The 14228-nt window shown below is 42.5% G+C and overlaps 1 protein-coding gene across 1 annotated transcript in view; it reads right to left on the bottom strand.

Annotated features, from left to right (window-relative positions):
• LOC147703096 (E3 ubiquitin-protein ligase RNF14-like) overlaps positions 1-11538 on the bottom strand; it is a 187330-nt gene extending 175792 nt beyond the window's left edge. The window contains exon 1 of the mRNA XM_086931633.1: positions 11287-11538. The gene's annotated coding sequence lies outside the window, so the exon portion shown is untranslated. The remainder of the gene's footprint in view (positions 1-11286) is intronic.
• Positions 11539-14228: the final 2690 nt, after the last annotated feature.

The raw sequence follows: 14228 nt of genomic DNA, 5'->3' as shown, positions 1-14228 counted from the left end.
CAAAGTGGCTTAATTAAATGTTTCCGTTATTTTACCATGGTTAAAGATTGCTTACTGCAGTTATATATCAAATGTGTATACAAATTAGATAGTTTGATTAATTAGGCCACATGATTCAGTTGCTCAATTTCTGTCTCGGTTTCTATAGGCCTTGTGAGAGTTTTATATATAATGGTGAGTATTAGGTAGAGAGTGGTGTAGTTTGAGACAGAATTTCTTTAGGGGCGCTGGATCACTATCTAAACTAAATCCTACAAAACAATATACTACTGGCCGGCAGCAATTCATACCCGGACAACGTCGGGTCGGGCTGCTAGTATATAAATATAAGCAAACCTAGTTCTCTGTCTTTGTTTTCGATTAATGTGATCAGGAACCCTTGACCGAGAGCTCTTGCTCTGCTAAAGCAACTTAGCCTTCACAAAAACACAGAATATACTTAAAAAAACACAGAGGTGAGAATGAAGAGGAAGAGGAACATTTGCCTCTGGCTTTTAGGGATGATTTGATGCATGTGATAACTTTCCTCTTTATTTGTATCGTTAACATTAAAATAATTTTTTTAAACAATTTTGTTCTTTTCCCTTATTTTTACAGTGCCACTAGGGAGCAAATGCTGTCCTCTCACAGCTACATATACACAGTGCATGATTGCTGTAGACAGTATTAAGCGAGGAGCATTCTGCCGCTCAAAGCATCCCAACCGGCCCACTCGAGGCCTGTCTAGTCTATTGAAGGCTGTGGTACATCAATGAGAAGACAATTCAGAGAAACTTTTTAAAACCATGTGCCTCCAGCTTGAGGCATCACATTTCCATACAGCTAGTCTTGGTACAATAAATGCACAAAAGGTATCAGATGTTCAAATTCTTGAGCTTTGTGCCACAGGAGGCATTCTTCAAATGCATCTATTGAAAGAGACAAATCAGGGAGACCTAGAATGTGACAAAACTAAGTATCATGAAAACCCTGAAGGAGAGCTGGTACTGAGTGAGAAGCAGGGGTTCTTGAAAGAGGGACAAAATGCAATGCTGCAGATGGAGAGAGGGGTGGAGATCCAGACTGTGGGTGAACAGTCAGAGAATGATTGGCTGAGGTTATGTTTTTTCTGTTGAAGTCTGGTGTTTCCAGAAACAGTTTATCGGGGCTACGGAGAGAGTGAGATCCCTTTCGATTTCCTGGCCAGGTAGTGAAGAAAGGAGCGGAATGGAGGAGTTTGTGAACTAAGGTTGGCAAGAAAAGAGATCAATATACCGTCAATGGGAAGTCATCCTAGAAAAGTGAATTCCGAGTGAAATGGTCAAACTGTTAGCTGCCCAATCTAATTAGGCTGTTGCATTAAATGCTGCTTCATGAATGCAAGGTGGATATGGGCAATTCCTGCCAAAATTGAGTTAGCATAATTGAGTCTGTAGAGGACTAGGGTTCTAACAGGGGTGAAGGGTACTATTCCATACATTCCTTAGCTGGTGCTGAGTGTTTCTGGCCATGCAGTTAATGTTTCTGTGAAGATTGATACAGTTGACAAGAATGAAACTAAAGAATGTGGAGCTATCACTGATGGCTTATAGTCTGTTGGTAGCATCAAACCAGTTTTAGACAGGAGTGAACGAGCGAGGAGGGTCACATGAGAAGAAATCTAGTTTTGCAAGGATTATGTTTTAAGTGATGAGGAGTCACCCGTTTTGTACGATTACCAGAGTCTACACTAAGGGAGTGACACTGTCTCAAGAGGAAACCTTCTCCTATCATTAGTAATCATGAGCCAATGATTGAGTCTTTAAGAAGGTCACCATGCAGTTAGAAATACAGATCTTTATGTCAAAAAGTCAGCCAACGTATTCACATTTGTGGTCTGGGTCCTCAACAACTCAGGTGGATGAGGGATCAGTAGGGTAGCAGAACTTACTATTTCAAAATGCTCTTTGGACAGTTTTAGGCGAAATCAATTTGGTGTTACATGGCAGCAAATGTAAAATGGAGGTAAGTTTCTTATAGATTCTCCATGCAAATACATGTTTTTCTCGAATGGCTGTGAACAAGGTTGGCACTTTATTTTGTGTGTTGTTGTATTATTTTCTTTATTGAGCTCCCTGGAATAACATGGTGCTGATTTTTTGTTCTTCAGTATTTTTTGTCTGAAGGGGTAAACAAAGTTATGGTTTCAGACATAATATCATTACAAGTAGTAGTGAGGTTGTACACCTCTTGATCAATAAAAAGAGAGGGAGAATAGAAAAGGTGTATTGGGTCACATTGGTAAGATTTAGGCTTTTGGCATCACATCCAGTTGGTCTTCCTTAAGGGCTACCCATTGGTTGAGGATTTGAAGGACATGGAGCATGGAATTTGGCAACTGAAATGTGGTCATTCACAGACGATATTTTGTTTGGGAATAGCAAAAGATGGGACAAACCTTTAATGTGCTTGGGATTCAAGTAACATTGAAAATGCTCATTTTATAAAATGAAGGAGAATATAGAGGTAGAAGGATCATTCGGATTTTCACAATACAGATGGAAATAAACCACAAATATATTGTTCTTGGAGTGAGGGCGAGGAGTGGAGATATATTTTATTAATTGTTCGATGGATTTGATCGCTATGTATGTGAAATACTGCTGATTCAGGTGGAAGATAAAACCATAGGCTTGAGTTTCACAACCAAGCCAGAGGAGATCAGGATTAAGGGCAATAATCACGTCAGCAGTATCATCGGATGTTTATCTGCATTTGTAAAGTAAGCAAAACAGAGAAGTAGTAGTTACTGTATTAGTGGAAAATGTAGGGAAATTATGTTTGTGGATAATGGAAGGCGTATGCCCTAGAATACAGGGGTCAGCAGTATTACGGGGAATTGTGTGGTAATTTTCTAGCAGATCGGCTGTGTGCTCTGGAGGAGGAGGGAATGGATCTGCTGGGACTGAGGGATTTGTTGCTACTTTACTGCTTAACCCCTTCCATGCTGGTGACGAACCCCAGCCGTCATGCACTACGGTGCTCGTGTGCTGATGACGGCTGGGGTTCGTCATGACCCGCCCCTGTTCGTTTGTTTACCGCACGGGGGCGGAATCGGGCCAGCAGGGAAGGGGTTAAAGAAAACAGATATGATTTGATGCTGCTCCTTTTTAGTTCAGTCTCAGACATAATGGGAAATAGGTGATGCAGCTCATCAGTGTGAGCAACTTAGAGAAACAAGCTTAGGGTTTTTTGGCACAAGATACATTGGCTGAAAAAAGATAAAGTGCCGTAGAAGACACTACACCTCGTTTTTTAGGGATCATAAAGTCCTGAGGAGGCACCAGATTATAGTATAGGCACAAGCCAAACATAATGGTAGCCTAATGGCATTTATCAAAAACATGCAATCAGACAGCTTTTTCTTGCGAGCTTTTTCGTGGACATGTAAGTCCATCAGTATCTTCATTAAAGTGCTGTATCTTAAAAACTATCACCAATTTCTCTCACCACAGCATGGGGAGGTCACCTTCAGTTGACACTTGCCACCATTTTCTCAAACCAATAATCTGGCAGGTGTTAATATGAGCAGTCCCATAAGAAGCTCTGTCTGTAGACCTTGCACTGCGTTTCAGAGGTAAAGGGGAAGAGGAGTTGGCCTAACGGCTAGGGTGGCCGACTTTGAATCTGGGGAACCGGGTTCGAGTCTCAGCAATGACGCTGAACATCCTGTGATTCTGGGCAAATCACTTAATCTCCCCATGACTAACAAAAATGAAGGTGTCCTCATGTAACGCTACTGGTGCCATGTAAAGCGCTTTGATACCCGATACTTTCAAGTCAAGTTTGTGTTATATAAAACTCTGTAAAAAGAAATTCTGGGAACTGGTAAATATAGTTAACGATGATGCTGATACACTGGATGCCATAACAAAGCGGACATTACAACGACTGCATTACTACATCGCATACCATTACACAGAAAGTCGTTACAATGACTTGCTGTAGGGGCAGAAGGTGTTGGATTTTAAATCCAACACCCTTCCCTACTGTTTCACAGACTGAAGTTGGAATAGGAAATTACACTATTCCAAAATCCAGGACCCCTCTACAGCAAGTCGATGTAATGATTTGCGTTGTAAAGGTATGTGGCGTAACCACGTGTTTGTTGTATGGCAGGCTTTGTAAACACACGCATTGTAAAATGGCCTATTCTGGGAAGTACGGTAACAGGCACTGAAACAGATATCTAGATGTTAACCATAACAATATTGAATAGGAGGCTAAGAGCTAAGGATGGTGGACTTTGAAGATCCCAGAAGGCATTCATAGACTTTGAAACTAAACTATAATCTCTGCGATGAAGCTTGAGGTGATATTTGCACATGGAAAATTGAACGCAAATCGCTAACCTGGAGATTCTACAGTACTCAGCCATGCATGATGGAGAGGTACTAAACATGAGGTAAAGTAGTTTCTGTGCAATGAGGTTCAATGCACAATACGACCTTTGTTATTGAATGTTACAGATGTCTATACTCTCCCTACAGGGAGCTTGGATGGATGTCTCACCAACAGGAAGCTGTACTTAAAAAATCTGAAAGAGCGAAATAATCCCTCCTTAAATGTACAAGCAGAAAAAGGATCGTTGAATAAACTATTTGCTCTTCCTGACTATGATATGAGACTCAGCAATTCAGTGAGCTGTAACAATTAAGTTAGTGTTAGATGTTGGGTCTCTATTAGGCAGATATATGCACCCTGCCCAAGTAGGAACCACAATCCTAGTCAGGGTAAGCTAAATACACACTAAAAGATAACCTGTGCTCATCCTCTGGTAGCTTGGCATAGAGCAGTCAGGCGTATCTAAAGAGGCAATGTGTAAAGTATTTGTGCAGCACGCACACAGTAACACAAAGAAAACACCATAAAAAAATAAAAAGACGCCACACCAGATTAGAAAAATAGATAATTTTATGAATACAACTGGACCAAACGACAATCCAATAAGCAGTTATACACTTTTAAAAAATATTGTGCTTAGAATCATAAAGTGCCAACCGGGGACATCTGGTCGCACTTGACCAGGCAGATCCAAACACTCAGGCTGACCGCGATGGAGCACAGGTCCGATACAGAAACCAGCCTTGGTCTGCTAACAACAGTACTTTTGGAGGGGGCTGCGTTGACTCAAGAGGAGAGGAACAGAGAGACGATGCATGATCGTCGTCGATCCGTAGAAATCATACATGATGCTTTGTGATAGAGCAGCGCACAAGGGGAAAGCTTTGTTGTCGAGCAGCACTGAAGATGGCAATGCCTCATCATTGAGCCACACACGCTGGGAAACTGGGAAGCTTTAACGTCGAGCAGCCCAGCAGATAGGCAATGCGGCAGCCTCTGGTGAAATGCACCGGTTCCGATCAGCGCAATGGCGGAGATGCATTGGCGCCGAGAATTGCAGCACAGATAACCTGGATTGATACAACTTCCCAGGGCAGGGATTCACTGATGGCAAAGTCCAGGTGCTGTTGCAGGATTGCAGGAAGTCTTTGATGTCCCTGAGATTTCAGAACATTGGGCAAGCCAATTTACCCTTGAAGTCACTCTGGGTTTAAGTAATATTGGTCCAGTCCCTTTCCTCAGCAGGGCAGAGGGTAGCAAACAGCAGGCCAGCACAGCAGAGCAGAAAAGCAGTTCTTCCAGGGCAGCAGTCCAGCAGAATGGCAGTCCTTGTAGCAGCACAGCAGTCCTTCCTCCTGGCAGAGTTCTTCACAGGTCCAGTAGTATCTGGTTTGAAGGAGTCAAAGACCCAGTACTTATACCCAGTTGGGCCTTTGAAATGGGAGTGACTTCAAAGAAGGATCTTTGAGGAGCACAGATGTCCTTTCGTCCCAGCCCTGGCTCCAGACTGTTCATAGGGGATAATCAGCCTTTGTGTGGGGACAGGAAATTGCCTATTCAGGTACAATTTTTAGTTCCTACCTCCTTTCCTGGCAAGGAAGAACTATCAAATTGCAGATGGACATCAGACACAACTATCCTTCCTGTTTTTGTGGCTGTCTAGAGGGAATGCACAACGTGAAGCTGTCACATACCCCAGGCGTATATTGGAGACAGGCTACAGACCCACAGAGCAGTAAGAGCAGAGCAATGTCCACTTTCTAAAAGTGACATTTCGAAATTAATAATGTTAAATACAACTTTACCAGTAAAGAGGATTTATCATTACCATTCAAAAGAACTAAAACATGACAAACCACCCCATTCTAATCAGGAATTACAACTTAAAAGTCAGTCTATTAAGCAGACCCTCCAGGATATCGCGATTTCGCGATTTGCAAACAAATCGCGAAATCGGCCGAACGCCGCAAATCCCGCGATATTTGCCCAAACGCCCGCGAAATCCGCCGTTTTGCCAGCCATTCCAGGATTTCGAGGGATCGAGCCGTCACTGTACCTGCCACTTTTCGCCGTGACGCACACCTGGGGAAGGCGTGGCTTCATTTCCGGGTCAGGGCTGAGTCGCTCGGGGGCCCCGGCCCAGGGCATGTTTACTAATGAGGCCGTCTCGTTAGGGTGACCCGTGATGGATGGGCCTGGGCGGGCCCCGGCGGGCCGCAGGGTGCTCCGCGCGCAGTGCAGCTCTGCGGCCTTGTTAAGGGCCTCTCGGTGATACACGCCAGGCCTCGTTCATTATCCGACTTCTAAGCTTTGATGAGCAGACAGGATTGATCTCTGCTCCCGTGTCCCAGGCCTGCTCTCTCCGGACTCTCTCACAGAGGTAGCCGGCTCTGCCTTCAGTAAATATTAACCGTTCTGTCACTCTGGCCGGCCCTGCAGCCGGGGATGGAGGGGGCTGGGGCGAGCAAACATGAGCCGGCAGACACCGGGCTGCACGGGGGTGACATGCGCGCTCCAACCCCTCCGCTGGAAAAGAGGCCGACCTTACTGTTACAGGACCTAACATGGTACCCACTAAGGTAGCTCAGTGGACACCTGCACCTACGGTAGAGTTTCAAACCCTGAAGGCCAGGAGTTTAAATCGTGCAGATAAATTCATAATTAACCTACCTAGATCGATAAAATGGATTACATTGAATTGGGTAACATTTTACACTTTATCAGCACACTTAGACCAGATACATTATGTAAAGTACGCTCTATAATCTTAGTTAAATATTTAATTTGATAATTAATTGTCCACACACCTGGAGGTGGGAGTGTAGGGGGGTGGAGTGCGCCCACTGTCTATGTCAAAGGTACCCGTCTATGTCAAAGGTACTCATGACATTAACGTTTGCCCAGGGGACACAAAGTACGGTCTGTGGTGTGACCGAGGGCCGCACTGATGCCAGCAGGGTTGGCGGTAGGGTGTCTGGATGGGTCAGGGATTTTATAAGGAGGTCTAACAAATGTTAAATAAATAGGCAGGCATTTAGTTTCAGGTTGATAAATGATTGCCCGTTTAATTAAAAAAAAATCTGAATATTAGTGTTCAGCAACTAAACAGCAGCTCGTGCTGCTGTTAACCAGGGGGGCCGTATGTAAAGGTCAAGAGGGCTACAAGCAGCCCCCAGGCTGTAACTTGAGATTCACTGGTCTAAGTGGTGCATAGAGGATCAGGTCTGCACGTGCAAAAAGGTAAACGTAGAACTCTAAGCAAAAACGAGTTTACTCCTCAGAAATTCCCGATTATTCAAGTGTAATCCTGTATCTGTTATAGGACCCAGATACCCCAGTCTGGCCCGGACCGCCACACCACCCAAACGAGGTACCAACAGGACTACAGAGTTTTAGTTTTGTGGATCAGTTTATTCAAAATTAGCATATCCAATTTGTGAAAAGGTCATAAAAATTCAACGCCAAAATACAGTTGGAACACTTCAGTCACCAAACCGTGAAGAAAGGCACGTGAGAAATGTTAACATCATTCAATAGTGTCAAAAGAATATGTGCAAAAAATAATCAAAATAATATTGGGGCGAAGAACATTCGTCAACATGCGCAGGAGTATTGTCATTTTGACAGCCGCAATACGGCCGGACCATGACAGCCCTGAGCGGTTCCATGCAGAGAGCGTTGTGTTGGTCTGGGCGAGAAGGGTCCTTAGTTGGCTGCAAGTGTCTTCACCGGTGTGGGGGCCAGTAGGATGCCTAGGTATGGTATAGACAATTGGGCGCTCACCAACTCATGTGTTGGTAGACTGGGAGCTGCCATGTTAAAATCACGTAGTGCACCAGACGTAGTGGCTGCAGTACTAGCTGGAAAAACTCCTGTACAGTGAGGAGGTGTTGTTGCAACAACAGGGGAAGGATGGGACGGGGAGCAAGATACAATAAAATATGGACAGGAAAGAAATATTCCTTCCTAGTTGTAGATTTGCTGTGAAACTGCAGCAGCCCATAATTGTGAAGCACAAGCTCGAGAGAAACAAAGTGTCTACATTGTAAGTCAACCAAATATACATAGCTTCATGTTGTTAAATAACAAAAAAACTAAGATATCTGTGTTTGTTGTAGGAAAAAATGGCCACATAAAATGCCGCTAAATTGCCGCTAAATTTCCATATTTGTGCCGCTAAATTTCCATTTTTGTGCCGCTAAATTTGCTAATCCATGCCGCTATATCCTGGGGGGTCTGATTAAGGAATTCCCAATGTTAGCATATGAGGGGAGTAGGCCTCACTGTAGTGAACAATTAATTTGGTGTTTGTCACTACCAGGACATGCAAAACTTAAAGGTCCTACCTTTTACCTACACGGCACCCTGCCCTATGGAGTACTTGGGCCTACCGTAGGGGTGACTTATGTGTAATAATAGTGGAGTTTCAGGCTTGGCAAAGGGTTTTGAATGCCAAGTCGAAGTCGCAGTAAACTTCACACATCAGGTCCTGTAGTGGCAGGCCTGTGACCGATTTGAAAGTCTACTTGTATGGATGGCACAATAAGTGCTGGAGGCGCACTGGAAGCATTGAATTACAGGCCCTGGTTATATGATATACCACTTTACAAGGGACTTATATTTAAACGAAATATGCCAGTTGTGTATACACCAGTCTTACCATGTTTAAGGGAAATTAATAGGCTCTTTAGCACTAGTTAGCAGTGGTAAAGTGCTCAGAGTCCTAGGACCAAGAAAAAGAATAAGCAAAAAGTGGAGGTAATTAGGCAAAAAGGTTTGGGGGAAGATCAACCTAAGGATGGCAAGTCTAACAGGTAGCAATGCATATAGTCCTTACAAGAAGTGACATCCAGCTGACGCCCAGTAAGTGTGCAAGCTGAGTGTAAGGGCAAAGCACACATTTGTCCAAACATTTTCACACAAGTGAGCGAGGCACTGCTATAAAAGATTAACAGAGCCAATACAAAGGTCTTAAGCAAATGGTATTGTGAGATGTGAACAACAGTCTGCAATTAAGGGAGTGGCATGGACTTTGATTTAGCCAAATACCAAAGTTAGGAAAGGTGACAATGGACATCTTATGACTCATACCCCAGTGATATCACGTTTGACCTGTTATCACGTTAAATTTGTAAAACAAAACAAAAGTGGGGGTTGCCCAAAGTTTTCTCTCAAATTCCACTGCATATACTGTTGAATGGTGTGGTCCCCAAACACCATGGCCGCTTTTACTTGATTCTGATTCCTGCCTTTCTTCAGCCACCCTAAACTTCCTGTCTCTTTATCTTACTTTTGAAGGTTCTTTCTTATTCCTGGTTATTTTCCTGTCTCACTTTTTCCATATTTCCCTTCTTAATTCTTTATCTCTTGTCTGCCTTTCTCTCTCCAAATCTTGGTCAAAATCGGATCATGAAAAATAAGCCCCGTTCTCATAAATGAGTGCTGATACACACCTGTTGCAACAGCAAATAAAAATTTAGCACTACTGCTGTCCCACCATTAACCTCTGAGCTGCCTCCTATTTACAGATGAGGTACTAGGAGAAGAGCAAATTGTGGAAACTACTGAATGCTTACAGGGCTATGAGAGTACTGTTTACTTTCTTTCCCCACCTCCACATTCAAAAGATTGAGTTCAAAGACAATGCCAGGGTAGTCTCTTCCACTGGCTACCTTAGGTGAGGTCCATGTGTAGCTTGGGGTTATATTTAAAGTTTTCTTTACTTGCTGGAAGATGTGGTAACATTGTTTGCAAAATAATATTTCCTTTTCAATAAAAATATTGAACACTGGAAGTATCAGACTTTACCTGATGCATAACCTAATTCAGTCCTTTGGCTAATGAGGACATTGCTACTAATCAGTAAGGTTTCCTGAATTAAATCAAGAGCTTGAGATGTCCTTTGCTCTAAAGTAGTATAATTATCTTATGTAATTGGAACTATTTTACTACATATCATATGGCTTCTGTTAAAATAGCTGATTACAACACATGCTCTGAAACATTCTTGGACAATCTAGCAATAAAAAATAGACAGACCCTTTCCATCGGAAAACAATATGTTGTTGAGATCAGGGTTGCTTCTTTCATTAAATGAAATCGGGTATAAATCAATAAAAAACAAATTAAATGAGGATTGGCAAAGCCAGTAGGTCTCACTTTGGCTAACTGGTGAAATGGTGATTTTGATGTTTTATGCAAGCACATGCCTCAAAAAGAAAAAGAAAAACAATAAAATATGTTGTCACCTAAATGTAGCCACCTTATGCTTGCAAAAAAAAATACATTCAACAACACAGCTGTTTTACTAGTGATGATTTTAAACAAGTTTCAGTTCTGCCATTAGTTGTATTAATATTGCTTATTAAGGAGACCAGAATAAATTGCCATCTAACCAAGTACTCAAATTGCAGGCAACTACAATATATATTTTTTTAACTGTATTTTATTGGTTTCAAGCAAAGAAAAAAGCAACATACTGAGTGAGTTGACAGTGCCATACAAATTCCCATGACAGGTATATATCAGAGGCAGCTACAAACAAACAGTATAAAGTTCTGTTAATCCTGAACAGTTCTGAGTTATTGGTTTGCCGTTATGTGCATTGGCAGACGAGTTTGTAAGGCATGAAGAGTGAGTGGTGCTGCAGATCTGCTGGCCAAAAACAATTCTGCATTATAGATTGTCACTTCTGGGCTGTACTTAGAGGCATGAAAATAAGGGATGTTTCACGCCTCCTGGCATGGCAGCTGTGAGTCATCACATTGAGCGGCCGAGGCTCTGCCCCCATCATAGGCTTTAAATCAGGGTTACAATTACGGCCCCCATAACTCACTGAAATGCTTCAGGCTTTCTCGAATGGCGTTTTGTAATATGAGAGACACGACCGGTTTGTGGATAAGTAAGTTAAAGAAGGACAAGTACCTGGATGAGGAGGGTCCGCGGAGCGTGCTGTACTCTTGCTTTCAGCTCTCAAAGGAAAGCTCCCACTCCGAGCAGGGTGCGGTTCACAAATTGCCTGTGAGCTGATGTAAACAGAGAGCAACTCTTCCGGGTGACGTCAGCCTGGACGCAGCGTCAGAACACATTATGGCAGCAATACACAAGACTGATAAAAGAACAGTCTTCAGTGAATCATTGTACCTGCGTCCGAGCAGAATGACACCATGACAAGACAAAGTCTGTGAGCGGGGAATCCCCCTCTTAAAGCGGCAGCACCTCGGCATTGGACGGTTCAGTCAGTAATGCAGACAAACGACAAAAGCTTAGAGTGGCTAGATTTTGAAAACCGAAAATCAGGATTCCACAAACACATACGTAGGAGTACAGTTTGGCATCGAGAATGACTCGAATGACAGCGTTCACCACCATGAAAAGCAAAGACTTGACGAACTAAGGGAAATTAAATAAAATATTTCAAAAGAGTATGAACTGTGCTAAGTAAATTGCTTTGTGCTGCTAATTCAGCAGTAGAGAACGTACGAAAACATGTCTCCTCTCTAACTGGGCCATGTGCTTAATTTACTGAAATTAGCCAAGACAAATGGTGAACAAGCATTTACAATGCAATAGGTCTCGCATTTGCGAGAGTTTAAGCTATTGGCATTGTACATGAAATTAACACATAAATAAAAGGCATTGTCATTTATAATGCCAATAGCTCAAACTCTTGTAAATCCTAGACCTTTTTCATCTCAAAGAAGCAGCCGTCATTGTCCCGGCTGCTCGGAAAATGAAAGCACCAATGGCGCTGAGTGTTGCAGAAAAGCATGTCATGCCTGCAGTAGGAGAAACTCATTAAAGAAAATAGCACTTACAGACTAAAAAAGACTTACCATGTAACAACAGAAGTAAAAGGGCCAGTCCTCATGGGAGGTTACAAATGAAGACAAGGTGGTACTGAGGAGGGACTAACAACCCTATTAACGAATCAGAAGCCAGCATTTATGAAGGACAATGACTCAAGCCAATCACAAATATGGGCGCGGCTTCTATTCCATACTCCAAACAGCATGGCTTCCAGACCCTAAGTAAATGTAATGTACTGGAAACAATGAGTCTTCAACAAAGCTAAAGGTGTCTGTAGTGACACCTAAAAATGGAAGCTTGAGCTTATTCTTATGTATATACCAAATGAAGTGCTGAAATTCGGACATACCATGAGCTCCTAATAGCCATGCACAGGATGGAAAAACAAACGTAAGCCTAGAAGCCCTTTCTTCTAGAGAAGAATTCTAGGTACTTTAGGCAGCACCCTTAGAAAGCAGTCACACTAGGATAGTAAGTCTTCGCATTTCTAAAGCTTGGAGAGGCAGGTCTCAAAGTAGATACTACTCATGTCTTTGAGTGAAGGAGTCAATGTAAACAAAAGGCAGACTGCCAGACATATTATGGGCTAAACAAACAGTGATTCATTTGTGCAGGTGGTTGTAGGTGTATTATAAAAATTATAAAAGAGCTGTATTGCCATGCAACTGGCTGTTATAAGTGTCTGTGCCGAGCACCAGAAACCACCTGGACAAATTAAGAAATGGTCATACAGATGGGATAACAAGGTGAACAAGGGTTCAGTGTTTTATATGAAAACCTATAACCTTGATTAGTGGATTTCAAACTTGTAAACTGATAAATGAAAAATATTCCAGAATGGGCTGTTTTCTTTAATTTCTCACACGAAATGTGTTATGTGCCACAATCTACTACAATGTTTGCCTTTTATGCAGAAAGGATAACATGTATTATAGCTTGCTCAGATTAATAGTGTACAATCAGTCATTTTAAGTTGAATGCCTGGAAGGAGTAAACATATTTACGAATGCTGAAATTCCTGTCACAACCCGAGAGTTCTCAGGCCTTGTAAATCCAACCCAAGAAGTGGGAAAATGCCCCATTCAAAGGAGGGTTAATGTTGAAAGTTTGCGAATGTCCTCAGACATGTACAATTTTTCACCATTCACAGACTCCTCTCATTCCCCTTTCCTCCCTGAAATTGGAAGGATCTTTACTCCGGGCAATGGCTTGCATAAATCCTTTTCTAGAGTGGGAAGGTGAGTGGATTACCCCCAGATTTGCTGAGGAATGAGGAAAGAGTTTCTCCACAGGTAAACATATTTTCACCATGGAGAAGAAAAGTGTGCATTTGTTCAGCTAAATCGTATTCCCATTATTCAGAGTTCTTTGCTATGGAAAGCTTTGCACAGTCACAGTGGAATAGGATCTGCACATGAATGTCACATGATCTTTCCTGAACTACGCTGGGTAATTAGACCCATTGTGAGCCTGTTAACTCCGGAAAGTCAGAAAAATATGTCTAAGTGGAAGAAGAGATTTTTGCTTGTAATATTTTGACATTCTTCCTGAATCAGGCAGAAAACGCCCTCTTTTATTTTCTGTTAAGCCACAATGTCCAAAGGTAACCGTATCTAGAAATAAGCTCTACGTGCCTGTCTTCGTTCAATCAGCTACGATAGTGGGCAAATGTGTGACTACGAGGGAGTGGAAATGAAACTGATATGCTACTCTGGCTTCTTGTCCGAAAAGTCAATTATGGAGGTCAGCTACACAATAGGTTTCATCCATCCAGCCTCCCCTGTGAGTTATTGTGTCCAGCCAGGGAGGACAAAAGCCTGGCACTTGGGGAGCGTCAAGAGAAGCTACCCTGCTTGCAATGTCTCTCCACCCCAGCACACCCAGTTTACAGATGGCTGGAAATAAAACAATCTGACTTCATTAAATATTGTTTAAGGAATTGTTGGAGAAAAAGTCTATTCCAATATTATACATGTTGTCAATAGATTTATATGTGTTCCAGAAGTGACAGCAGTTGATACTTACAAAATGTGGGTGAAAACTGGCAAGAGTTAAGC

This window comes from Lissotriton vulgaris, chromosome 7, assembly GCF_964263255.1.
Source record: "Lissotriton vulgaris chromosome 7, aLisVul1.2, whole genome shotgun sequence".
Taxonomy (NCBI): domain Eukaryota; kingdom Metazoa; phylum Chordata; class Amphibia; order Caudata; family Salamandridae; genus Lissotriton; species Lissotriton vulgaris.
This window is presented reverse-complemented; position numbering and strand designations above follow the sequence as displayed.